General features: G+C 38.5%; 1 protein-coding gene across 2 annotated transcripts in view; it reads left to right on the top strand.

Moving 5' to 3' along the window:
• B3galt1 (beta-1,3-galactosyltransferase 1) overlaps positions 1-26,717 on the top strand; it is a 541,119-nt gene that overhangs the window by 400,484 nt on the left and 113,918 nt on the right. The window contains exons 4-5 of one of the 2 annotated variants that reach the window (XM_027420257.2): positions 2,498-2,545; positions 15,862-15,922. The gene's annotated coding sequence lies outside the window, so the exon portion shown is untranslated. The remainder of the gene's footprint in view (positions 1-2,497; positions 2,546-15,861; positions 15,923-26,717) is intronic. The other variant, XM_035446703.1, reaches the window with a different exon arrangement.

The following is a 26,717-nucleotide window of genomic DNA, read 5'->3' as shown; positions in this document are numbered from 1 at the left end:
CATTGGTATTGATTGCCTGTCAAGGCTTACTCAAAGCTCAAATCCAATGTAAGGTGGTGGGATTCAGAACTCTAAAAAGTAGGTATTGCATTCCTGTTTGGTCAGCCCATTCTATAACAAATAAATAACCCGGTGAGTAGCCACTATATCTCCCAAACAGTATGACACCTGTGAAATCAGAAACCAATATATTGTTAGATTTTACTGCTACTAAATGTTTGATTACTTCTTCAGAGATATTTGAATTAATAGCCCTCTATAATAATATGTTTGAGTCTGAACCCTTTACACTCAATTTGAAAACCTCAGGGACTACTTTTAGTATGCAAGTTATGTCTTTATTAATATTTAACACATTAGAAAAAATCTTAAAATGTTAATACTTTAATAATCAATTAACTAATTTATTTTCAAATAAATGGCAGCGCCTTTTTAAAGGAAAACCAACTAACTTCATTGACCAATACAAATTAGTGAGAAGATGACTTTCTTATATTTTTGCATATATCTTAATTAGAAAACAACGAGACACTCATAGCATGTTTTTGAGTTGGTTGCAATCTGTTATTTTTGTTGAAGCACAAAAAGAAATGCAAACATTGGGTGGATATGCAGCCAGAGAAGTTAGGACTTAATGGGTTCCACATGGGTCCAGTGACCACGCTTTGGAAATCAGTGTTTCTTCAAACACAAAGCCCTATTCCACCCACTCACTGAAGACCATGACCACTGTAGAGTCCCATTTTAATTATTCAGAAGTAACAATGAGAATCTTTTTGGCCTGTAGGATGTAAAAGCTCCTCAGGGAAACACTAACTTTTTTCTGAGTGATTTCTCTAGTTCAATGTCTGTTTGTCTAAGAAAAGGTATTTTGGTCCATAACACTGTTGTATGGTATTATGCCCTGTGTTTTAGTCATTCTGGATTTCTTCAAACATTGCATTATGCTTTATAGAAGTCTGGAAACTTGGAGAATAGCTTCCAATTAGAAGTTTATTCTTCTATCAGTTTCTAGGCTAGGTAACCAGACAGGTTCTTTGCTCCTTCTCTGGCTCACAGTTAATATAGCACATTGTCATCAGGCCCACTTGTTGGTTCTCTTCCTTGCCAATGGTATAGTGGTGTGTGGATAGGTGGGTGGGCATGTGTGCACATATGTACACACAAGCACCCACACATGGAGGTAGTGTTTAGATGAATCCTGATTGCATACTTCTGCAATCATTTTTCTTCAATGACAAATTTTTCCTTCTTATTGTCCATAAACTAATACTTTATATGAAATACCCCATATTATTTCTTCACTATAGTGAAATATCTCCTCTGATTTTTAGCTCAGACTTTTTATTTTTCAGATAAACAGAAACAAAGATGTAGGGAATGACCCAACACTATGCACAAAACATATAGGAAAATATGTAACCATCTCTTTAATGCCACTGTGGTTAGAAAGTATAATAAACATCAATAGGGATTTAGGAAAATGTAGCTAGGGTGCTTTTCAAAGTCATGGCTTTACTTACCAAGTACTACACTTGACCTTAATTCCAGTAGCACAGTAGTGTTGAGAGAGATGGAGACCTTGCTGAGAAAACCATGAATAAGTTCTGGATCCCACACCCAAGTCAAACCAAGATGCCAATGGGTTTTTTGTTTTGTTTTGTTTTTATTTGAATTAGAAACAAGATTGTTTTACATGTCAATCCCATTTCCCTCTCCTCCCCTGCTCCCCTGACACATTCCCCCCAACTAAAACCATACCTATCACATATCCTTTCTGCTCCCCAGGGAGGGTGAAGCCCTCCATAGGGGGTCATCAGAGTCTATCATATCCCTTGGGATAGGGCCTAGGTCCACCCCCATGTGTCTTGGCTCAGGGAGTATCCCTCTATGTGGATTGGGCTCCCAAAGTCCACACCTATACTAGGGATAAGTACTGAACTACTATAGGAGGTCCCGTAGATTTCCGAGGTCTCCTCAGTGAAACCCACATTCCTGGGGTCTGGATCAGTCCCATGCTGGTATTCCTAGCTATCATTCTAAGGAACAAGAGCACCCCATTGTTCAGGTCAGCTGTTTCTGTGGGTTTCACCAGCCTGGTCTGGACCCCTTTGCTCATCACTTATTCTTCTCTGCAACTGGATTCCAGTTCAGTTCAGTGGTTTGTTGTAGGTGTCTGTTTCTACTTCCACCAGCTGCTGGATAAAATGTGTAGTCCAGACTGGCCTCAAACTCGAGATCCTCCTGCCTCTGCCTCCTTCAGCAAATCCTACCAGCCTGCGCCACCACAACCGATGACAGTGGGTTTTGTTCTTTGTGAAGAAGAAACAATTCAGAGCAGTTCTATCCAAATATGTCATTCCTGATCTACAACTGGAAATATTAAATGGCTAAAAACCTTATTCTGATATCGGAGGTTAAATATGAATTAATAGATTTTAGTTCTGTAAGGCATCATAAAAATCCATTGGATAATCTTCCATTGCCTTCTTTTCAGGAAGGAAGAAATGGGTTTCCATGGAGCTGTGGATGGTGTTCATCTCAGGTAATAACTTTTCACCTTTCCAGGCTAGCTTAGTCTGTCCGGCTTTCAAGCACTTAGACAATTCCAGGCATCTTGGTGTGTCTTGCCAAAATTATTTCTCAAATCTTTGCCTATTCCTTTGTACCCAAAGATGCTACATTGTGGGCTAATATCGCCACCGTTACCTACAACCTGCTCCTCTTCCTCTCTGAAGTCGTCTACTTCAGTTGCTGGATTAGCTTCAACTGATCCCAGCTTGAGACAGCAATGCCCATGACTAATATTAAGAGTTAATAGTAAAAGGTGAAAGATTTATACAATCTGAAGAGAAGCAAAAGCAGACACCCACAGCTAAACACTGAGCCGAACTCCTGGAATCCAGTTGCAGAGAGGGAGGAGTGATGAGCAAAGGGGTTCAGACCAGGCTGCAGAAACCCACAGAAAACAGCGGACCTGAACAAGGGGGAGCTGATGGACCCCAGACTGGTAGCTGGGAAACCAGCATAGAACAGACCCAAACCCCTTGAACAAGGGTGTCAGTTAGGAGGCCTGGGTAATCTACGGGGCTTCTGTTAGTGGATCAGTATTTATCCCTAGTATACGAATGGATTTTGGGAGCCCATTCCACATAGACACATGGAGAGGGCCTAGACCCTGCTTCAAATGATGTGACAAACTTTGAAGATCCCACGAGGAAGGCCTCACCCTCCCTGGGGAACAGAAATGAGATGGGATAGGGTGTCGGTGAGGGGTAGGGGAGGAGGGGAGGGAAAGAGAACTGGGATTGACATGTAAAAAAAAAAAAAGTGTTTCTATTTTAAAGAAAAAATACCAGACCATAAAAGCTTTTCCAGAGACTTTGTTCTGAAAAAAGGAGTTAATAGTAAACATTAAAGATTCAGAGATAACTAGAAAAACATGCCCTATTCCGAAGTACCTTCTGTTTTTAGATGTACAGTGTGACCAACTCCCATTTGGCAATGTATCATCAAAGAACAGCTACAGCTAAATTTATATAGGCCACTGGTAAAGACACTGGATGTATGAAATTTGTTTAGTTAGCAGTTACAATATCTTTATAAGATATATATTATTATCACTGATTTATAGTTGACAGAACAAAAGCTCAAAGACTTCAGTAGCTTGTTGAATTTAACACAAATAAGATATAGTACAATCAGTCTCATATTGAGTCTGTCTGAATGTACTATACCCAGAGCACTCACTCTACCTGGCAGAATAGAGTCTAGAAGATCCTCGGGTATCCTTAAGTTCATTGTAGTTTGCATGTAAGCAACGTTTGGCGTTTTTCCTTAATGTCCTTTATTTAAGCATCTTTTCACTTCTAGGTTGTGTGTTCATTCATGCTTGTCCAAGGGTAGGACAGATGCATGTTCTTTACAGGCTGCTTGATTGAGTGCAGGGGTAAAACTCTGTCATGAGCAACCTCTAACCCTTTTGTCCTTGCCAGGTAATAGGAAATTAAATCACTGTGATTTGCTCCAGGCCAGAATAAGTTCATTGACCAGGACAAGGTCCCTTTACTTACTGTTTTTTAGCTTAAAGATACCATTAACACGACAATGCCCTATAGCCAGAACAAAGCAAGGTTTTCAAGTGATGGATATTAGGTTTGTCCTTACAGAGTGAGATATATGTTATATCTATCAGCTTTTGTTTACACTTTTAGATCTCATTTTCTAGTTTGACTTAACCTTCAGTGTTTTCTAATTTAAATCTCTAATGCTTAGGGAACCAACCTCGAGATAAATACTTCCTTGACCAATCATCTGGTTAATAACATAGGATAATCACTACTTGTCAAGATCTTCAGTTAAATAATATTGCTTGACATATTAGGTAATGGGGAATACAGAAATTAGAAAGAAAATAGATCTTGGAGTAGGACATATATTCTACCTATCATACCCTCTGCTCATGACAGATTTATGTCAAATTATGCAGAAAAGTCATTCACCCCATTCTGGCATCCCCAAATCTCAACCTGCCTCAACATCAATTCAAAGCCCATGCAGGTCCACCTGAAGCCCATCTATCATTTGTCTTGACAGTCTAAGATAATTTAGGTTTATCATATCAACAACCCATACCAGGCATGTGTGAGATGCTAAGTAGACTCCATCCTATAGCAAGATTCCTTTCTTGTCACTTTTCATAACATATATCTCTGCACCTTCAGGGAAATGAGAGAGCACCAAAAGCCTGTCTGGCTTTTAAAAATTTTACTTAGGTTCAGGTTTGTTTTTTGATTAATTTTACTACAAACCAATCAAAGTTACACATTTCTAGAAAGTCAGCCTAAAAGGTCCAGTATGTTGGTGGCTGGAAGAAAAGTCACAGCCTATGACTCAGTCACACTAGCCTCTGACTTTGACAATTCCATATACACCATTCCTGAAGAGTTTCAAAATTCTTGGGCCTTTATAACATTTTCTGACTAGTGAGAGACAAAATATTCTTGATACACTATTTTTTCTGGGTCAAAGTTGCTTTAAAAAATATTTAAGACAATTACATTGAGCAACAAAATGACAGTGGAGTGTATAAACTTAAATGAAAATTCAATCTATCATTGTGACATTTCAAACAATTAGGGGACAAAGAGATAAGCATAAACCTTTCTTTCTATATACATTTTCTCACTCAGGCAAAATCTTATCATCTGTTTAGTGGCTGATGAATTGTTTAGAGGCTGGTTGAGAGATAGTTCCTTATTCCAGCATCCTTAAAAACACAGTGGGGTATAGCTAAATGACCCAGTAAGGTGCTTGCTGGGGACATGAGGACATGAGTTCAATTCCTGGCTTCCTTTTGGTAGAAGAAGAGAATTGACTCTCAGGTGGTTATACTCTGACCTCCCAATATGTACTATGGCATAAACACACACACACACACACACACACACACACACACACACACACACACACACACACAATTAATTAATTAATTTTATTTAATTATGTGTATATTTGGATTGAATATATATCACTTCCTTCTGAGTACCTCTTCTTTTATAATGCCATTTTAATGCCTGCACACTGTTTTTTTGTGTTGTACATCACTAGTGCTTTTTCTATTTCTGTGATGAAACATCATGACCAAGACAACTTGCAGAAGGAAGGATAAGAGTCCATTACTACCATGGCAAATAAGTGTGGCAGTGGCAAGATATGGTGATTGGAGTAGCAAACTACACACTCACATCTCAAATCCCAAGCAAGAAACAGAAGGAACAGGGAATGGCACATGGATTTGAAACTTCAAGTCCTCCCCCACTGTCAAATTTCCTCCAACAAGGCCACACCTCCCAAGTCTCCCCAAACAGACACCAGCAAGGAACCAGGAATTCAAATGCCAGAGCCTATAGAGAGAGTCTCATTCTTAACACCACACTACCAAACACTGGAGTGATTTCCAGTGTTTGTCTAAGTGGAGTTTGCATTATAGACCCTTAGTTATTCTATAAATTATCCTAATGATACTTAAAACATTATCTTATGTGTAGTGTCTCTACCCAATACCAAGAAGCCAGCTCTGAAATTATACACATACAAGAAACATTATACATACAGAACAGGGTGTATTTGTATATTTAGAACTATATAGATTTTGTATATAAACATTAAAGAAAAAATGGCCATGAACTTGGGAAAGATCAAGAAGTCTATATGAGAGAGGTAGGAGGGAAGAAATGGAAAAATTAAGGACTTATAATTCAAAATAAAAAATATATAAAAACATTATTTCAGATTAATAGATTAACATCCAATGCCATTTTAAAATTCCTGGTTTTTGATTTGCTTCCTTCTTAGCCCTTATTATAACTTTTACATTTACAAGCATTGATGGGGCAGCCTATCAAATCATTATTGATAATACATAACTTATTTACATAGCTGATTATTGGGTACATCTCAGTGTGCCAGAATGACCTGAGGAAGAATATTCTACCCAAATGGTTTGTGGGGCAAAAGAAACTAGGTAGAAAGCCCAGACCATGGGAGAGAATGAAAGCCTGCCCACACCAAGGGACATCTGAGAATCATGAGAGGACCAGCCTTTTGAATAGACAGTTGGGCCCAGGTTCTAGAAGGATTGATGGGGGCTGATGGAAGACAGGCATTGTGTGATTCTAATTCACTCTCTGATACAGCTAATTAATATACAGAAAGAATCTCATGTGTTTCCCACTTTCCTTCCTCCACTGTGCAAGGGCAGGTGCAGATGCCCTAGGAGATATCCTGGAAGGAGAAAAGGGAGCAGGAAATGGAGCCAAAATGTCTGTCCTTACATTAAGTGCTCCTTGGTATGGGGGGAAGGGCACAGTCTAGAAGTGTATCCAGGGCTACACCTCAGCAGAATCTTGGGTACAACCTACTGCTGAGAAAACCATGTCTTCCTAGTCCTGATATATAAAACCCCTATTTAAATCTTCAATAGATGAAATCTTGCTTTATGCCTTAACAAATTGCCCTGTCAAATTTTGTCATTTGCCACATGTGATGGTGCATGCCTATAATCTCAGCACTGGTGAGGCTGAGGCAAGTTTGATGCTAGCCTTGGCTACCAATGGCAATTCAACCTCTAAATAAGTAAATAAATAGCAAGTATTTTATTAAGTTGCTTTTCTTCATCCCTACATTCTTGCAGCATTTCTTTTCTATTTGCTGCTATGATATCATCTCTGCTTCCTTTCTATGCATGTGGACACAAGTATATAATGTGCAGAGGTGGCATATCCCAAACCCCAGGACACAGGGACAAAAATAGATGAGGGACATTTTGTTGACCCACAAAGCTGCAAATGTGGCACTCCACAGGCATTCCTCCTCCCATTACACTCATTTCTGCTTCATAGATAGAATCTGAATTGTGTGTGTGTGTGTGTGTGTGTGTGTGTGTGTGTGTGTGTGTGTGTGTGTGTGTGTTAAAGTATCATGGCCCCATGGCTGACCTGCAGTGCCCAGAAGGGTGCTCCACAGGCATTGTTCCAAAAGGAACAAAGGAGCAATTGTCTCTTTATACAAGCTCAAAATAGAAGTGCCCTTTTCAGTACTGCTTGACATTGCAAAGCTCCTGTCTTTTTTTCTGACTGACTGTAACCACTGGGTCACTCATCCACAACATCGCTCTCTAGGTTCCTCTGAGTCCTTTGCTCACACACAGCCAGCTACTTTTTTAAAGGTTGAATCACATTTCATTTTCTCATTTGTTTTAAACTAAATTTAGTACTGTGTGTCTCAATTCTTAATGGTGTCTGTAACAACTCCCAAATTAGAAAGCTCTTCAAACTTCTCCAGCAATGTGTTGTTCCTTTGCTTTTGCAAATCATCTCACGGTGTTAACATAATAACTAATATTTGTACAGTGCCTTACAGTTTACAAAATACTTTCAAACCTATCATCTCTAAAAAGGAGATACTAGGAGCTCTCTTCCAATGCTAATACAGCCTTGAAAATACCAACTGGTTAAGATGAGGATATGTCAGTGGTCCAGCACTTGCCTGGCACATACTAAGGCCCTCGGTTCAATTATTAGTATCACTTGTCTCCACAAAAATATTATGTAGATTGTGTTTGTCAAAGGCTATCCTGATGTAGACTTTAGATTAAAGCTGGTCACCTGTCTCCAGACACCTCAAAGGTCATTGTGCAATATGGCCTCCTCTCTTATCCCTCCTGTCTAGTGATGGTAAATATACCAGGTATTATTTAACCAGACATAAAACAAACTTCATATTTAAAAAGACATTTCAAAAGCAAAATATATGTTTTTTGTCAACAAGAACTCAAAATATAAAGTCAGAGCCGTGATCTTTTATAGATACCAATAACAAACTTTTATTATTTAGAATGTGCCACACTCCACACAAAGTGATTTCCAAACTTTCCATTACAGTTAGCAGAATGATGGATCTATGAGAGTAGTACCAACATCCTCGTTTCTAAGTGAGAAATTCGGTTGTAAGAGACCATGCAACTCACTTGAGCTAGGAAGTGGTATGGTTGGGACTTCAACCCAGTACACAGGAGTCCATTGAGCATGCCCTTAACTCCTAGGCCATTGAGATATAAAGGCTGGCTCTATAATCAACTTTCAGTTATAATTCCAGATGTTTGTTTACTGACACGATTAATGGAAAATATTTTCACTCTCTAATTTAGGGTTTTTTTTCCTGTAAAATGATAAAAACATGTTCTAAAATTCAGTGCCCAGTCACTAGTTAATAGACGTTTGCTGCCATTCTACTGATACTGACTACCCTCCATTTCTTTATTTCTGGGATATGCAATGGGCATACGCTGTGTGTGCCAAACTCTATTTTCTACTCACTTGGTTTGTAGAAGCTCCCAAGGCCACCTAGCCATGCTTCCCTCTTCCCTGTACTTAAACAATTGTTTCTGTATATACAATGAGAATTGTTTTGTTTTGTTTTTTCTTGGCCTTTTTGCTGTTGTTTCAAATGAAGCATAAGCACTCTATCTTGTCCAGGTATTTTTTCCCATTCAAAATGCCTGAAGCTGTGTGATTATTTTCTAGGACTCTTTCAGTGTGCTGTTATTACATGCATAAAAGAAATCACTTTTCACTGAAGTCCCCTCCCACCTACACTACATTATTTTAAAGCAGAGGTTTCCTGCTGATGACGCCTCTTTTTCCAATCCATCTTCTTTTCCATAGATAGACTGAATCGTGGACAAATCCCTTCAGCTCAGGCCAGTGATAATGGTTCTCCACTTGTAGTAGGATTTGTTTTCAAACACCTGCCAACCCCAAGATTCCATCATCTTTCTCCAAAATTTTAACTTTCTCTTTTCCTCAGCCCTTAAATTTAATTGTACAAACTTTCTCTTTGCTCTTCATCTACAATGACTTGGTAAAACACTTCTCTGAAGCCTCACTTTGAAAAGGAAAATTTTATATGCAATATCATCACTTACATTGCATTTCTCTGCAAATATGGCCAAGAACCAAAACTCTGAGCTCAATGTCAAGCCTGACACCATTGTGATAAAACAAATTTGAAATTCCTTTAATTGGAACAGACATTTTATGATCTGAATATTTCTGCAATTGCAGTCCATACAACCAACATAGCCAAGATTAGAATGCATTAACAGGCATAAAATTATAAATTGGACATGTGGATGAGTGTTATTGGTATTTTAAAATATTATGGTAAGATTTTCCATCAAAAAATTCTCATTTTGAGGCACTACATTAAAAGTACACTGAGAGTTGAGTGACACTGACAAATTAGGAGTTGAACCTATCTGGATTCATGGTGCGCACTCTAGACAGTCACATCTTTAAACATTTAGACAATGGCCAGAACTAAGACTGGTGAGCCTTTCAACAGTGATGGAGCCATCACACAGTATGACAGACCATTGACAAAGACTTCACTTTACCTGGAAATACACTTGTGGATGAAAATTGTATCTGAGAGCTGTTTTCAAAGCTGAATCCTAAGAGGCTCTGCACAGAACTAATGGCTTGGATAATTTGGTGGTAAACCTATTACTGAGTAAGGGAGTAATACAATAATAGAGGTATGTGAAACTGCTGAATGGATTACTTTGTGGAGAGAAAACAAAACCTTCATAGGAGAAGTGACCTGTATGTGTGGTACTGGTGATGTGTTGACATATTAAAATAATCTGTCATACATGTACATTGATGATAATTGTGTTATAGTGTTCATCATTGTCATTAAATAACTGAGAGAAACAAATTAAGTAAGGAAAGATTCTGGTTTTCGGTACAGGGTCAACTGACTCTGCTCTTTCTGGATCTTGGTGATGCAGAACATCACATCAGAAGGGCATGTCAGAGCAAATATGCTATCTCATGGTATCCAGGAAGCAGAGTGAAGGAGAAGGAAGTGACCAAGCAAGACATATTCTTCAAAATCACACACACACACACACACACACACACACACGCACGCACGCACGCACGCACGCACGCACGCACGCGCGCGCGCGCGCGCGCGCACACACGGGGTGGGGGTTACTTCCACTACCCACCCTCTTTACGGTTTCTGCTCCTACAGTAGTCTAGCCCAGGTCTGACCACATCCATGCATTGCACCATTGATTAAGTAAGGCTCTCCTGATCTGATAATCTCTAGAACAGGCTCACAGACATGCTCAGAGGTGTGCTCCATTAATCTCCTAGGCATTCCTCTATCCCATCCAATTTATCTTCAAGATTAACTATCAAAATAATGAAATGGAAAGCAAAAGAACAAGGACCATACTTTTGAGGCTTACGAAATTATAATGCAACAGTGAACACCTTTCAGATGTGTATCTGTCAGGCTGGTGCAAAGCTCTTTAATTGTGACTGTTTTAATCCTCACATTTTGTGTGATAGACACTGTTTGTATTTGAATTTCACACCCAAGGAAAGTGAGGTAAAGAAATTTTTCACAGCTAGTCTGAAAAGAATATGCTGCATCTAGCATAGGGGATATACTTGTGACCCTAAGAGGAAAGCTTGAGGAGAGGAGAGATGGTGGACTAAGAATGCCTGTGGAGAGCTACACTTCAGCATCCCCATCAAACATTTTAAGAGTTCTCTTCAATTGCTTTCTGTCTAAGCTGTTACTTTGGGGCAGGAAGGGTTAGGGTGGGGGCTAGAGTTGTCACAGAAACTTTCTATTTCAGTCCCTCTCAACTGTGCATCTGGAGTCATTGATTGAAAGCACAGCAAAATTAGGCTCATTGCTCTTCACAGTCAGCAGGAGCACTGTAGCTGGAGTCTGTGTTGATGTCCATGGCCCATATTACCACAGAAAGTCATGTGAATGCCCATGGTCTGTGCTGCCCCCTGAAGCCATGTTGATGTCTGGGGACCCTTCTGAGTTCTTGATTCTACTGAAACTGGGGTCGGTGTTGATATCCATGACTGAGTCCATGGTCCTACTGCAGCTGGAGGCCCAGTGTACTCTTAAAGTCACCTCATCTACATTCCTTATTCAAGTGGCTTATAACTTTTGTTTGTTTGTTTGTTTTTTTCAAGACAGAGTTTCTCTGTGTAGCTTTGGAGCCTATCCTGGAACTAGCTCTTGTAGGCCAGACTGGTCTCAAACTCATAGAGATCTGCCTGCCTTTGCCTCCCAAGTAATGGCACTAAAGGTGTGTGTCACCACCACCTGGCTCAAGTGGTTTCTGACTTTTTAAAAGCAACAAAAATGAGTACAGTTTGATTGCTCAACAAATATGTCAGGCACATCATTTTTTCAGACTAGCTGGGAAGGTACAGACAGGATTCTGGTGAGCTAGTGAATTTACAAAGTTGCTGGTAACACTTCTAGGAGAGCTCAATTCCCCATTCGACCTTAGCCATGAAACTCACTCTCCAAAGGCATCCATATTTGACTCAGGTTTCCACAAAAGAACTAGTATGATGCTTCATCACATCTCTAATGGTCTAAAAAGATCCTCTGTGGTGGAAGACATGATGTGTAGTATCTGTGTGGATGATGGCTCAGAACATGGTGATGTTACTGAACTAAAATCAGCTGAGTGTTAACAGGCATTCTGCATGCTTTGATTTTGACTAATATTATTTAGCTTCTAAGTTTAAGAAAGTAAAAATTGGTCAGTGTAAATGGAAGGACACAGAGTGTATCACAGAGAAGTTCCAAGACCGTTCAATCTCTAATCAACATGTCACCCTCCCTGACTATAAAGGCAGGCCATTAAACTAAAGGGTTCCTTGGCATCTGAGATTCATGTTTATGGTTCTGTCAACTGTCAGTTGCTACAAAGATTCAGAATAGCCAGTTTAGGTTAAGTTCTAGAAGATTCTTCCTAGTCAGATCATTAGAGCAAATTAGTAATGAAGTAAACATATGTTGATCCAGTAGCTAATAACCATAATGTAAAGTTTCTTTAAAAAAAAAAAACAGTGGTAGTCTTTGATCTTGTTTCCTTCCAGTTTATAAGTTTGTTCCTTGTGGCTGCTACTGTAACTTGAAGTTAAAGTAATTTCTTTTTGGTTTTCCAGCCCATGATTGCTGTAAGGCAAGAACAAATTTTCAGTTGCTGTGAACATGGTCTGAATGCCTGGAAACATTTCCTAGACAACTCAGACAGCAAAATATGAATGAGGAAGAGTTTGACACACCACATGACTCTTTAGTTAAGAAAATGGGAACATAATCCATTTTACCTGTGGCATCCAAAGATGTGAAGAACAGCTCAGTAGCTATGTGGTCATGTTTTTAAAGTTCTCAGATGTGGATCAGAAAGAACAGAGAATAAACTACTAGCAGTTCTCCTTTAAAATAACTTTGCAACAATCCAAAAATCTATTTCCCCAATATCATTGCTGAAATGCATGTCTGTTAAATCAAACAGATGATGTAAAGTGGCAGATAAAAGACATGCTCAAAGTCAGCTGGCTTTTTAAAAAAAAATCATATCTCTGAATTTTTCATTCCTCTAGTTTTTCATATATATATATATATATATATATATATATATATATATATATAGAGAGAGAGAGAGAGAGAGAGAGAGAGGAGAGATGTTATCCATCTTTGTTTGATTTCCAGTTTTCTTCAAATACCCCATTCATGATTGTCATTTTTCTGCCTCTCTCTCATTTTTAACACATTCAGTATTTTATTTCCCATTCCACTTTGCTTGGACTGCCAGCATCTCACTCCATTCAAGTAACTGGATTTGTGCATGGTTTTATATTTTTAAACAATCACTCTAACAATATCCCAACTGTCTCTAGAGGAAGGAATACAATCTTAAATATAAATCAGCCTGAGCCAAGTGAAAGCATGCTCAAGTAAGGCATTCAATCTCCCTTCCGATTTCCAAAACCATGCTGAGAAATACCTGGGACCAGCTACAGAGAATATGGCAAAGGTGAAAAATGACAGTGTGAAAAGCCCCTGGTTATATCAAATTTTGCTTTTTATTGCTTTGGACTTGCCAATAAATCCGAGAGGCATGCCTTTTTAATATGTTTCCTGGGTCTCTGCTAATTCCAGCATTTGGCAAGATGAAATTCCAGTAGACTGTTTGGAGTCCCCTTGCTCCTACAGCAGCTGAACATCTCAATGGGCCAGCATGGAGCAAGAACAATGAGAGTGGCAAACTCCAATCTGTTTCTTTCCTTCCTTCCTAGCTGTCATAGCAGGGAATGCTGATGTTGATGTGCAGCATATATTTGAGAAACATTTTTAACAGGCTCAAAGTATGTTGTGCAAAAATAGGCAAGCATATCTTATCATATATATATATATATATATATATATATATATATATATCGTATTGTATGTCTGTGTGTATATATATTTACACATATATAGACAGGAATTGATATATACATACTGATACATACTGAGAGAAATGTATAGATATATACGTATGTACCAGTAAGGAATGGAAAAGTGCTTAAAGTTAAAAATGAATAATGCATGATGGTTAATTGAATCCCCAATCTGCTAAAAGGGCCTTAGACATATTATCACATTTATTCTTATAATTATCCTTTTTAAAGATAAAATAGACTTAGTTAAGGGATAATTCAGTGGGTAAGTAGGTAAAGACACTTGCTGCACAACTGTGAGTACATGAGTTCAGATTGCAGCCTGCACATAAAAACCTAGGTAAGGCTTCATGCCCTTATAACCTCCACACCCTGAAGGCAAAGACAAGAGCACTGCTGATGTTTGCTGGCCACCATCCTAGCTCCAGTTGAAGTGTGAGGCCCTGTCTCAAGGAGAAAAGGTGGAGGGTTATAAAGCAGGACACCTGGTGTCCTCTTCTGCACGTACACACACAAACACACACACACAAACACACAAACACATACATACGGGGCAGGGAGGGTGATTAAATGACTAGTAAAAGCATACAAAGACAAAGAATAATCAGAGAAAGAAGAAGAGAGAACTAGAAGGTGTTGATTCAAAACCCATACTCAGCATCTTTTATGTGTTATCACATTTGTACACATGGTATTCCCTTTAATTTATTAATTAAAGATCAAAGGATGGTAAAGATATTATGTGTCACAGTCAAAAAGCTACTGGATTGAAAACTGTAGCCAACTGATTATCCTACAGTGCCAACCATAAATTCACATTTTGCCTAAGTAAATATGTCTCTTGATACTTTCAGAAAGTAAATTCAGCTCACATAAAAAGTTGTTAACACTTCATTTAAGAATATGACACTTGTGTTTACATATAACAAAATTTCTGGGTCATTCAGTATACAAATAACATGCCAATGGGAACTGAGGCATGTGTCTGTGTGAAAAGACAACTTAAGATGCCCGTCTATTTCCTCAACATCTTGTCTTCAATGCAACACACATAGGACCTCCTTCTGAATGAATTAGGGCACAAGATAGTAATGGCTTGGGGAAGAAAGGTATGGCCTGAAAATTGCAAGGCCAGCAATGTAATAAGCTCCATCACTCATAAGGAATTATACTGTTGTTGAGCTAGATTCATAAATTCAAAAGATTGCAGAAACTCAGCTAGAATAAACTCAAGATGTTAGGACTCCACATAATTCAATCAGTGAACTCATTGTAATAAATTCCTTTTCTAGCAGCAATTATTCATGACTATTTTTTCCTTTGTTGAGACTACTCCCAGAGAACACAGATGAAACTTTTATCCCAAAAGTTATTTTCTCTTTAACTCTTTATATTTGTCTTCACAAAGTCCATTTTAAAAACATAAAGTTAGGAGAGTATAAGGTCAAAGGTTTTTACCTTCACTGTGTATGTACCCTATGACGGGCATTCTGCCAGGTTCTTTACTGAAGACCGGGCAGGTACTATCAAATATGTATTGAATAGGTAGAGAAAATGGCAAAATAACATCAGTTATACGTCCCGAGTCGTATCAGTAAAAAACAAACTCCCCATCAAACTCAGACTTTTAGCCTGAGCTCTGAAATGATGCCCGGTGAATTCATAGCTGTTCAAATGAGTCTATTCAAAGGAAGTAGAATACAAGATCATGCCAGCAAGGGAGGGCAATGCACTGTTTCAGCCCTGGACCTTACAGTTTTTAAAAGATACAGATAAACTGGAAATTGCTTAGAAAAAGAGCAATCTAAACAGTGGAGGGCTCACAACTACCTCGGTTATAGAAAGATCTTGGTGGCTAGCAATACTCAACCTGGAGAAGAAAAGGCTCACTACTCAGCTGTCTTAATATATTTGAAGAGCTGTGCTGGAGGAAGTGAAAGTAGCCAGGGAAAGTAGAGCTCATAAGAGATCGTCTACAAGATTCTTTGACACACTGTTTCCATGATGTATTCCTCAGGACTTCAAGGAAGTGGAGCATTTGAGAAGACTGGTGAGATGAGCCTGAGACTGAAATATTTGTGAGTGCAATCTGATGGTGGCAATTGACACTTAGATTTAACTCATTTATGGGGTTTCTTGTATAGGCCACAAAAGGTGTTGTTCGAAGGAAATTTAAATATAGAAATATTCATGTTAAGCTAAAGGCCTTTCTCAGGCCCAAGAATCAACACATAAATGCTTCATGATTATAGCACCTCAAAACAATGGGCTAAGCTTCCTGGGAAACTCTGTGGGGAATTTGAATGAGAATGACCTCTAGGGGCTTATGTATTTGCCTGGCTGGTTCCCAGTTGGTGGTACTGTTTGGGAAGGATTGGGTCCTTCCTAGTGCTTCTCATTCTTCCTAATGCTGCAACTCTTTAATAGAGTTCCTCATGTTGTGCTGACCCTTCCCCACCATAAAACAATTTCATTGCTACTTCATAACTATAACTTTGCTACTGTTATGAATTATAATGTAAATATCTGTGTTTTCCAATGGTCTTTGGTGTCCCCTGTGAAAGGGTTGTTCAACTTGCAAAGGGGTCACAACCCATAAGTTGAGAACTACTTAATTAGGAAGTATGGCCATGTTGGAGGAGGTGTGTCACTGGAGATGGTCTTCAAGGCTTCAAAAACCTGTCTTCTCTCTCTCTCTCTCTCTCTCTCTCTCTCTCTCTCTCTCTCTCTCTCTCTCTCTCCCTCCCTCCCTCCCTCTTTCATGCCTTTGGATCCAGACATAAGCTTTTAATTACTGCTCCAGTGCCATGCCTGCCTACCTATTACCATGCTTCCTACCATGATAGTCATGAACTCTAACTCTCTTGAACTGTGAGCACCAGTGGATTGTTTTCTTTTATTGGTTGCCTTGCTTATGGTCTCTTATCATAGCAATAGAAAAGTAACTAAGACAACCCCTTAAGGAAAAGAAGGCAGTGAGAAATGACTGTGTGAGTTCAACAACATCAGTGTTTCAGCTCTACAATGGGGTTCTAAAATGGTAGACACAGGACTGTGGGGAAATACATGAAAGAAATAATGAGATAGCTCATAAAAGGTTTTTAATAGAAAAATCTGTGGACGTTAAAGGACATATCACAAGTTTGAGAGGAAACAGTTTGGTCCAGTCAATACAGACTCTTTCTTGGCTAAATGTCATTGTGCACCTATCTGTGGAGTGGGTAGATGGCATAAGTATTTGAACTAATTAACTTAAAGTGCAAGTTCATTTTTAAAGTGCAGTGACATCATCTTAATGACAAACACAAAGAGAAGGTATAGCCGAAACAAAGACCCAGGAGGCAGAATCAGTTACAATGTCAGCTTTTATTGAAGTGATCTTCCCCCATGAACACCACACATAGTTTTCAGAAGTCACCATTGTCACATTCTTGTCATGTGTATTCCTCTTTTGATCTCAAATGCTACTAATACCTACTGTAGGAACCACATCCACATAGAAGCACAAACACAAGAGTTGTTGAGTATTCAACTTAGACCACAGCATACCTCCATCTGAAGTGTCAAATGGCTCCTCAGATTTCTTCACCTTTCACCATTTTTCACTGGTCAGGTTATAATTTCCATTGTGAGACTAACTGTGATCTATATTTGGAAGCAAGAAACAACTGAATTTTAAACTTCATATATCCTTGAAATCTTTGGTTTGCTGACACTCAGTACCTTTCCAAGTCCGCCCTGATAGTTCTGGATTGAAATGTACAGCTACAAAGACAGCAGGATAAACAGTCATTCCCTTATGAACAGACTTGAAATGTGTGTCTCCCTATGCTATTCTACTATACTTTTCAATTTCACAGAGATTAACTTCAGTCTAGATTCCAACCCCACACCCTTCTTGCTCAAGATGAGATTTATCCTTTCAACTTCCTAAGCCAATAACAACACAGAGTACATAGAAAAGGATAAATTGTACATGTTTCTAAGCCATACACTGTGAAACAGGGAGATGTTTTTAATTGAATTGTTGATCTTAACTTTCTCCAAGTAACAGGAATTTCTAAATTAGAATTCCCAAGTGCTCCCAAACTTTCAGGATTAATCTCTAGCATGAAGATCCCAAACATACCTATAAATTGTAGTTACTTACTTAGGTCAACAGAGAAGCTCAGGGATGGTGAGTGAAGATAGGAATCAAGAGACACTTGTCCATAGTTCTGAGATCAAAGACTTTTCTTGAGTATGCAAAGAACCATGGTTTAATGCCACTGTTTCCTGCATTTTGAAAAGTATAGGAAATTACTTAAGAAGTCTAGGAAATTATTCTCATCAGCTGCCTATTTTCTATGTATTTAGAATTTGGCTTTCTCCCTTTTGAAGGTTAGACCAATTTATATTTTCATAGTGCTCCCTCTTCTCTCACATATGCTTATATTCATTTATCAGCCTCCATATCACTAGACTACAGACTTCCCATATTCTGAAGATTAGCCCATAGTGGATCAATAAGTATAGATATTTTCAACAAGCTAAATAATTCCACCATATGTTGACCCCATCATTTCATAAATCTACAAGGTATTCAGCACACACATAACCATGCCTCCTCACAGCTTATAATGGAGTCCAGCATAGAGCATCAGTTGTTCGCCATCGCCATCTGGCTAACTGAAAGCCACAGATCTCTTTTTTCCTCATTATGAGAGACTCTTAAACCACATATTTCTATCCCAGGAAAATATCAAAATTCAAAAATATGGTTTCTGTTAAATGAATATAAATTGAGGATCAGTTGGATACTATCTGTATTTGTAGAACGAAGAATTAATGAATAGTAAGGCAGTTTATTTTACTAATGTCCACTTCATTCTAAAGCAGTCCTACTGGTAGAATTTATGAAGCTGCACATTGGGTCCCACTCAGATTGAGACAAATGGAAAACACTTAATATCTCTTAAAGGAGTCCACTTTTGCCAGTGAGGCTAGACAGTGCCTACAGTCTCTTAAATCTGAAGCAGAAAGTGAAGCATGTGCTATAGAATGTAAGTCTGGATTTTCAGAGCTCGTTGGCCTATTTCTCTGCAGGAATATTAGTACATACTACCTCTGGTCACCAGTGAAGCCACCATTTTAAATGATGCGCTTGGAAAAAATGTTATTATTGACTTGGATTCAAAATGGTAACTGAAGAAGAAAACACAGCACATTTCCAATCATTTGTATTTATTTTACTTACCAATCATAGTTTCCCCTCCCTTCTCCCTTCCCATTTGTTCCGCCCACCTCCTTTCTACCCCCTCCTCAGTTTCCATTCCGATGTGGTAAGGCCTCCAATGGAAATCAACAAAGCATTGCATATCAAGTTGAGGCAGGATCAAGCTCCTCCCCCTGCATCAAGGCTGAACAAGACATCCACCATAGGAAATAGGTTTCATAGAGCCAGATCATACATCAGGGCCAGGTCCTGGTCCCACCACTAGGGGTCTCACAAAAGATCAAACTGCACAACTGTCACCCAAATGCAAAGGGTCAGTTCCTTGCTGGTTCCCTAGATGTCCATCCAGAGTCCATGAGCTCCCACAAGCTCAGGTCAACTGTCTCCGTGGGAATAACTCAACTTTCTAAACTTTCTTGTAATCAAATGTAACAAGGGAAATGCTATGATTACATGATGATAATGAATAGCTTTGTAAATGTATTACAGGAATGGCCTCATGAATAGGTTTCAATAAAAGTGGAGTACAAATATCTTTCTTAAATACTCCTTTGGATATTAGCAAGGGAAAAAAATAAAAAAGCATCTTTATATAAATGATTAAACATTAAATATTATTAATATAAATTAGCAAATAATGCAATTTCTACAAATAGCTCATAGACACTGGAGCATGTTTTAGTTTTTGCTCATGAGATCATTATAGTCTGGCTTCAAAGTGGGAACCTCATCCTCATTTCACAGCTAGTCACACCTATTCTCAGGGCATGCAATGCCATGAAATCTCAACATCCAATACCACTTCATCTTATTTACACAATGATTCTGTCAGTCTCGGGGTCTCCCTCCTGCCCTTGTTCCAGATGCTTTTGATTCAGAGATAAGTCCATGACATGGCCCAGGCAAGGCATTGAGAACAAAGTAGAAGTTGAAAAAAAAAAAAGCTTTTCAGCTTCCTGGAGGATGCATCTGGGAATCTGGGATTGTGTTTTTTTAGTTCTCACTGTCTAGACAAGGACCTCTACATCCCTTAGTTGTTAGCATTCAGACTGTTTACACAATGAGATGACACTGCAAATGTGGAATACAGAGGCAAAAAAAAAAAAAAAACGAAAATGTGGCTGTTTAAATATACAGTAAGGTAGCAGAACCAAGCCTCCCTCCTGAATCAATGTATCTGTTTATTATAATATCACTATAAGTCAGGTGTTGGATAACTTGCAGTCATTCATATTCAAATTCATCAACAAACATGTGCTATGGATCTGTTAAGTGCTAGGCTTGGGATCCAAACATGGTTAAGACAATCATTTATGCCCGAAAACAAATCTGTTAGGAAAAGTAAAAATGTAAATACCAAGGTGACGTAGTGAGAATGATCTGGGGGAACATAGCTTACAAAGCTTTGTGGAAAGAATGCAAACTGACTAACATGTTGTGAAGCTCTGCCATTCTTGGTGCTAGTGGTGAAGACCTCTCTCTCGAAAATATGCCATTCTACAACTTCTAGACTCCAAGTTTAGTAAATCAAGATTAAATGCCTTTTTAAGAATCAAACTAAAAATCTGTTAAGTCAGTTTTCTCTTACTGCAAAACATCTGAACAGGATCTTTGTGGAGCAGTGTTTGGGCAGTTCTAATCCATGACTGACTGGGAAATTTGAGCTTGGATTATACAGACACAACACGTCATGGTAGATGAATGGCTGAGGTAAACTACTCACTTCATCACCCAGGAGGCAAACGAAAAGGATGAAAATTCCAGTCTCCTTTGAGTTCATGTCCTTAATGACCTAAAGAGCTTCTCTAGGCTCTACTTCCCAAAGGCTCCATCACCATTTATTAACACTACCTGCAGACCAAGAATTTAGGGTAGACTCATACAAAACCACAGCAATATCATTGTGCCTTGAAGCTTATCTGTTGCAGAAATAACTCTTCAAAATAATCTTTCTTTTTGATCAAATGAGAGGCCAAAAACTTGATTACAATGATGGAGTAGCACTATCCAGCTATTACAATGGTGGCAGTAGATGTATCTTAGGAACTTATTGGGACTGGGTGAAGGTACATAATAGGATCAGAGAAATGATATGCCACAAAAAAATAATGGTGTAAAGCAGAGCATGCATTTGTCTTTACTGAGGTGGGGATGATATATCTCTACCAAGAACATCTTTTTTTTATATTAGTTCAAATTAGAAACAAGCTTGCTTCACATGGCAATCCCTTCTCCCTCTTCCTCTCCTCCCCCCAACCCTCCCCTCAACCACCCACCTGCCCCCCACCCCATCAACCCTCCACTCCTCAGGAAGGGTAGGGCCCTTGATGGTGGCTCCCCAAAGTCCACCACATGATCCTGGGCCGGGCCTAGGCCCTCCCCCATGTGTACAGGGCAAGAGTGTATCCCTTCACGTGGGATGGGCTCTTAAAGTCCCTTCTTACACTCGGGAAAAATGCTAGTCCACTACCAGGGGCCTCCTAGAGTGCTGAGGCCACTTAATTGACATCCATGTTCAGGGGTCTGGATCAGTCCTGTGCTGGCCTCCCGGACAGCAGTCTGGGGTCCATGTGCTCCCCCTTGTTCAGGCCAGCTGTTTCTGTGGGTTTCACCAGCCTGGTACCAACCCCTTTTATCTTCATTCCTCCCTCTCTGCAACTAGGTTCCAGAGTTCAGTTCAGTGTATATCTGTGGATGTCTGCCTCTGCTTCCATCAGCCACTGGATGAGGGCTCTAGGATGGCATAAAAATAGTCATCAGTCTCATTATAGGGGAAGGGCATTTAGGTTATCCTCTCCATCATTGCCTAGATTGTCAGTTCATGTCATCCTTGTAGATCTCTTGAAATCTCCCTAGTGCCAGATCTCTCCTCGGACCTATACTGGCTCCCTCTGATATGGTATCTCTTATCCTGCTCCCCTCTATTCTTCCCCCAACTCAACATTTCTGCTCCTCCATTTCCTCCTTTCACCTCCTCTTCTCCTCCTCTCATTCTGGCAGCTCCCTCTCCCCTACCCTCATGCTCCCAATTAGCTCATGAGTTCCTGCCCCTTCCCATTCTCTGGGTTCCATTCATTTTTCCCTTAGAGTCTTTCTTGTTTCCTGGTTTCTTTGGTTCAGAGGATTGTAGGCTGGTAATCCTTTGCTCTATGTCTAAAATTCATATATGAGTGAGAACATACCATGTTTGTCTTTTTGTGACTGGTTACCTCACTCAGGATGGTTTCTTCTAGTTCCATCCATTTGCCTGCGAATTTCAAGATTCCATGTTTTTTTCTGCTGAGTAGTACTCAAGAACATCTTTTTAAAAAAGACTAACGAATGTGAATGACTCCAGAATATTTTGCTACAGCAGCCTAATTTACCAATGCTCTCCTGCACATCTGCCTTCCACCTTCAATGTAAGACTTAGAAGAAGGATGCTTGCTTTATTATAGCAGTAGAGAGGGTTTTTTAGATTTTACATTTATGTATATTTTTTGTTCTTTGATAGCTTCACACCCATTTATAATAAAGTTTCATCTGTACCAGTCCCTGTTCCTCCATCTCACTTTTCTTCCCACAATCTTCCCACTTCCTGTGTGTGTGACTCACTGAGTTACATAGGATGTCTGCATGAGCATGCTTGGCAGGTTCTTTACTCACTGCAGTTGAGGTTACCTGCACATGACCTACACAAGATTCTGCCCAGCAATATCTCATCATGGAAGGGACAAAGGCTCATGAGGTCCCATGCCTTCTTGAGGACCACTGACAGATGATGGCTAGGCAAGGGGTGTCGCTTCTCACTGTATAACTATGATAAAATACCTGTGCTCCATTAATGGACTATTTTAAATTTTTGTTTTCTAATGAAGTACTTGTACCTGCCAACATTTGTTTTAAGGGTATTCTTTAACCACTGTGAAGTGAAAACCTGTTGATTCACCAGTATGGATTAGCTATTTCCAACCAATGAATGTGGAGTAAATTGTAACATCGATACAAGCTGTAAAAATGAGGAACAAAGCTAGAGAAATTTGTCCTCATCTGGGAAACAAAACAAGCTGAAGCCTACCACATGTAGAGTGTTATCATGGGGCACCCTTTAAGAAATGAAAGAAGTGAAAGCTGAAAAAACAGGTTAGGAAAAGCCATAACAAAACACTTATATTCATTAAAAGAGAGTAAGGCAACACGGTCAACAGTGGGTGTGAGGCACACCATGAGGTAAGGCAACCTGTTCTGACTTTGCAGAATGATGACCTGCCATAGCAGAAAAATCTTGCCCTCGAGATCCATGCTACTTTATGTAGGTTATCTGATAACAATTTTGAAAATTGTCATGACATCAATTACATAATTCTGTTTGACAATTGTCTCAATTAGGGTTACTGTTGTGATGAAACACTTTGGCCCAAAGCATCTTGGGGAGGAAAGAGTTTATTTTGCTTCTTCTTCCTTATTACAGTTCAGGCAGTCAGGGCAGAAACACAAACAGGGCATGAACCTGGAGGCAGGAGCTGATACAGAGGCCATGGACTTGCTCTTCATGGCTCCCTCAACTTGCTTCCTTATAGAACCCAGGACCACCAAGCAATCCAGGAATGCCCCCACCCATAGTAAGACACTTTACATAAATCACCATTTAAGAAATGGCCATAAGGCTTTCCTACAATCTCATCTTTTGAAGAGACATTTTCTCAGTTGAGGTTCATTCCTCTCAGATGACTCTAGTTGACATGAAACTAGCCAGCACATCTATCTTGTAATCTAGAATAAATGATTGTACAAAAGTATATTTCAGGCAACTATATAAACTGTGAATAACATTACCATCCTAGAAATGATTGCCCAACTTAAACAACCATATCAGTTCTTATTCAATTATATATGTACATTGCTTCTTTTTCTCAGTTTTACTTCTTTGTGCTCAGATTGGTCAGCCTACCATAAGAAGTGTTGTTTTAGCATTTCTTTGCTATTTATTAAAAAAGATATCATATCTATATCCCTGAACAATATATTGCTGTTTTGGTTTTGATTGGGTACTTCATACTAACTATGGCATTCTATGTGGTTATCATGATTTTATTTTTTTTATTTTTAAAAGACTTGTTCATGTACCTTATAGCTATACTTCATTCATTTCTACTACCTAGGGTTCTAGTGTGAACATACTATGTTCATTTAAATTCCTGCTGACGAACATTATGTGTGTCACATGTTCTGAGGAAATGAAGAGTTCACCAGGTATACCTAGGAGAGGAACTGATGGGAGCTTGGGTTTAAAGATTTAAATTTTATAAAATAGTGAGTTATATTTCTTACATCATCTGCATTTAGTGTTAATCAGGCTTCTATATTTACCAAATGGAAAACAGTAAGATGTTTATAACTATAATAACAATTTGAATATCCCTGACTAATGAAACTTTCTATCTACATATTATTTCTTCCCTTTTAAGATATGAAGGTTTTTGTTTCCTTCTACTGTCCAGCTGAAATGCCTTCACAGTTATGGCACTATTTCATTTTTCTGTATTTTAAACATTTTGATAAGAATATGTTGTCTGTCCAATTTGTCAAATTTTTAGATTATTGCCAATTATCCTTTATTTGAATACCTTTTCATAATTATTTGTGTCTGACACAATGTACTTCTGTTCTTTGTTATATTTCAAGCATTTCTTAATTGTATATTCTTTTTCTCTTGATTCAATCACACTTTTATACATCCTAGAAAAAAACTTCAATTTGTTAACATCCTTTCAAATCTACTTATTTCACTCTGAGTTATCTTTATTATCTGTGTTATTATATTTTGTTAGGAATAACTGGATTTTTCTAGCATTTTTATTTGCCTTAGACATTTTAGCATGTATGTGCCCATGAAGTTGAATGTCATTCAGGGCATTAATCCTACCTTAGAAGAACATAAGGCTCTTTTCATGGCCCTTTACTATCATTCGTTATGATGCTATTTGTCTTTAATTCCCTGAGTTAGATATAATTACATGTATTTATCTTGACACAGTGCTTTACTGACATTTATCTGACATTGTCTTTAATTCCATGAGTTAGACATGATTACATGTGTTTATATGAACAGTGTTCATTTTTATTTTCTTCTCTGGTGACTGCTCTGTCCCCACTGTTTCTTCTTACATTTGAGACTCTTCAGTAAGATCATTTCTTTCTCCTAAGAAGACAGAACTTCTGTTTTCTCTGGTGATGATGCAGGAAAACCCTGTTTTGTTGTGCTATTTTATAAAACTCTCCTCAGCTTAAGATGTTGAGATGAAACTGTTTTTTCTCAGCACATTAACATCATCATTAACAGACCAGCAGGAGCCATTGGTGTTTTGAAAACTTAATGGTCAATTTTTCATCCTTTAGTTTTCCACATTTTCTACCCAGGTATTTTCAGGGTCATTAAATATTATGATATTCTGAAATGTCTATGGCTATGTCTGGGTTTGGGTTTCTGAACATGCATTCTGTTGCCATATATTTTGCCTCCCCATATGTGAACCCATGTTTTTCATCAACTCAGGAACATACTGAACTTTCAGATTGTACCTCCTGCATTATCTCTAGTCTACCTTAATGTTACTGCAACTGTACAAATATGATCAATACTCTTTTTTTATTATTCTCTCATATATTGCATCCCAACCACAGTTTCCCCTCTCATGATCAATACTCATACTTTTCTCTACATCTTCTATCTCTTTCTAGTTATTTCTACCTCCTTTAAGTATGCCATTTTATTAAGTCTAAGTGTTGTTTGTGTCTCATTTGCTGAGGTTGCCATGTTGGTTGTGGGTAGAAATGGATAATAAAAGCAATTATAAAATAGGTAATTATTTCAAAGCTAGAAAAGACATCAACTCTTTTCTGGGTGACTTACACTCATAAACAGTCCAGACAGTTTCTTAGAGAATAGCTATAAAACTCATTCTGTACAATAATTTTTCACTTTAACAAAATTATGGCTCTTATATTTTCCATGTATTACAGAAAACCATTTTTATTCTGAAAACTATGGTATCGTTACTTAATCTCAAAAATCAAAAATCAGTTTAGAAACTTAAAAGTCAACGCAGTCAATGCATTGCAAATGCACACTGCGTTGATTTATGGTGACATGTAATCATCTCACAAGCCTTTTCCAGCCTTGCCTCACCTCTGTGGTATAGCATGCATGACTGAGTCAAAGGCCAGCATGATGTTCTCTAAGGTGGTAATTTATTGTTCTCAAAAAACAATAGACAAAAGAAAGTCCCAAGTTCATTATATGTGCCTGAATTGCCCTGCTCTAGAACAAATTAACTTATTAACGTCCTATAAAAAATATGTGTCCACAGAGCCCCTATTATACTATTCTTAGCAATGGAAAAATAGCCATATATTTCAATTAATAATAATTTGGTTAAAATCTCAGAGGTATGTTTGGAAAACTTAATATTCTTTCTTGTAAGCATACTTAAGCTACAATTTTACCTTTATAGTATTCATTTTTAAGTTTCCTTGTCATCTGAAATACAGCCTTTAGGTTAATGTATATTTGCCACCCCCTTTCCAACAAATTTTATAGATCAAGTAAATTAGTATGTTTAATATGATCTCAGAGGAGGTTATTAAGCACATATACTCTCTATATATCTAGTAATGTA

This window comes from Cricetulus griseus, chromosome 6, assembly GCF_003668045.3.
Source record: "Cricetulus griseus strain 17A/GY chromosome 6, alternate assembly CriGri-PICRH-1.0, whole genome shotgun sequence".
Taxonomy (NCBI): domain Eukaryota; kingdom Metazoa; phylum Chordata; class Mammalia; order Rodentia; family Cricetidae; genus Cricetulus; species Cricetulus griseus.
Note: the sequence above shows the minus strand (reverse complement) of the source record. Positions and strands in the feature narration are given on the sequence as shown.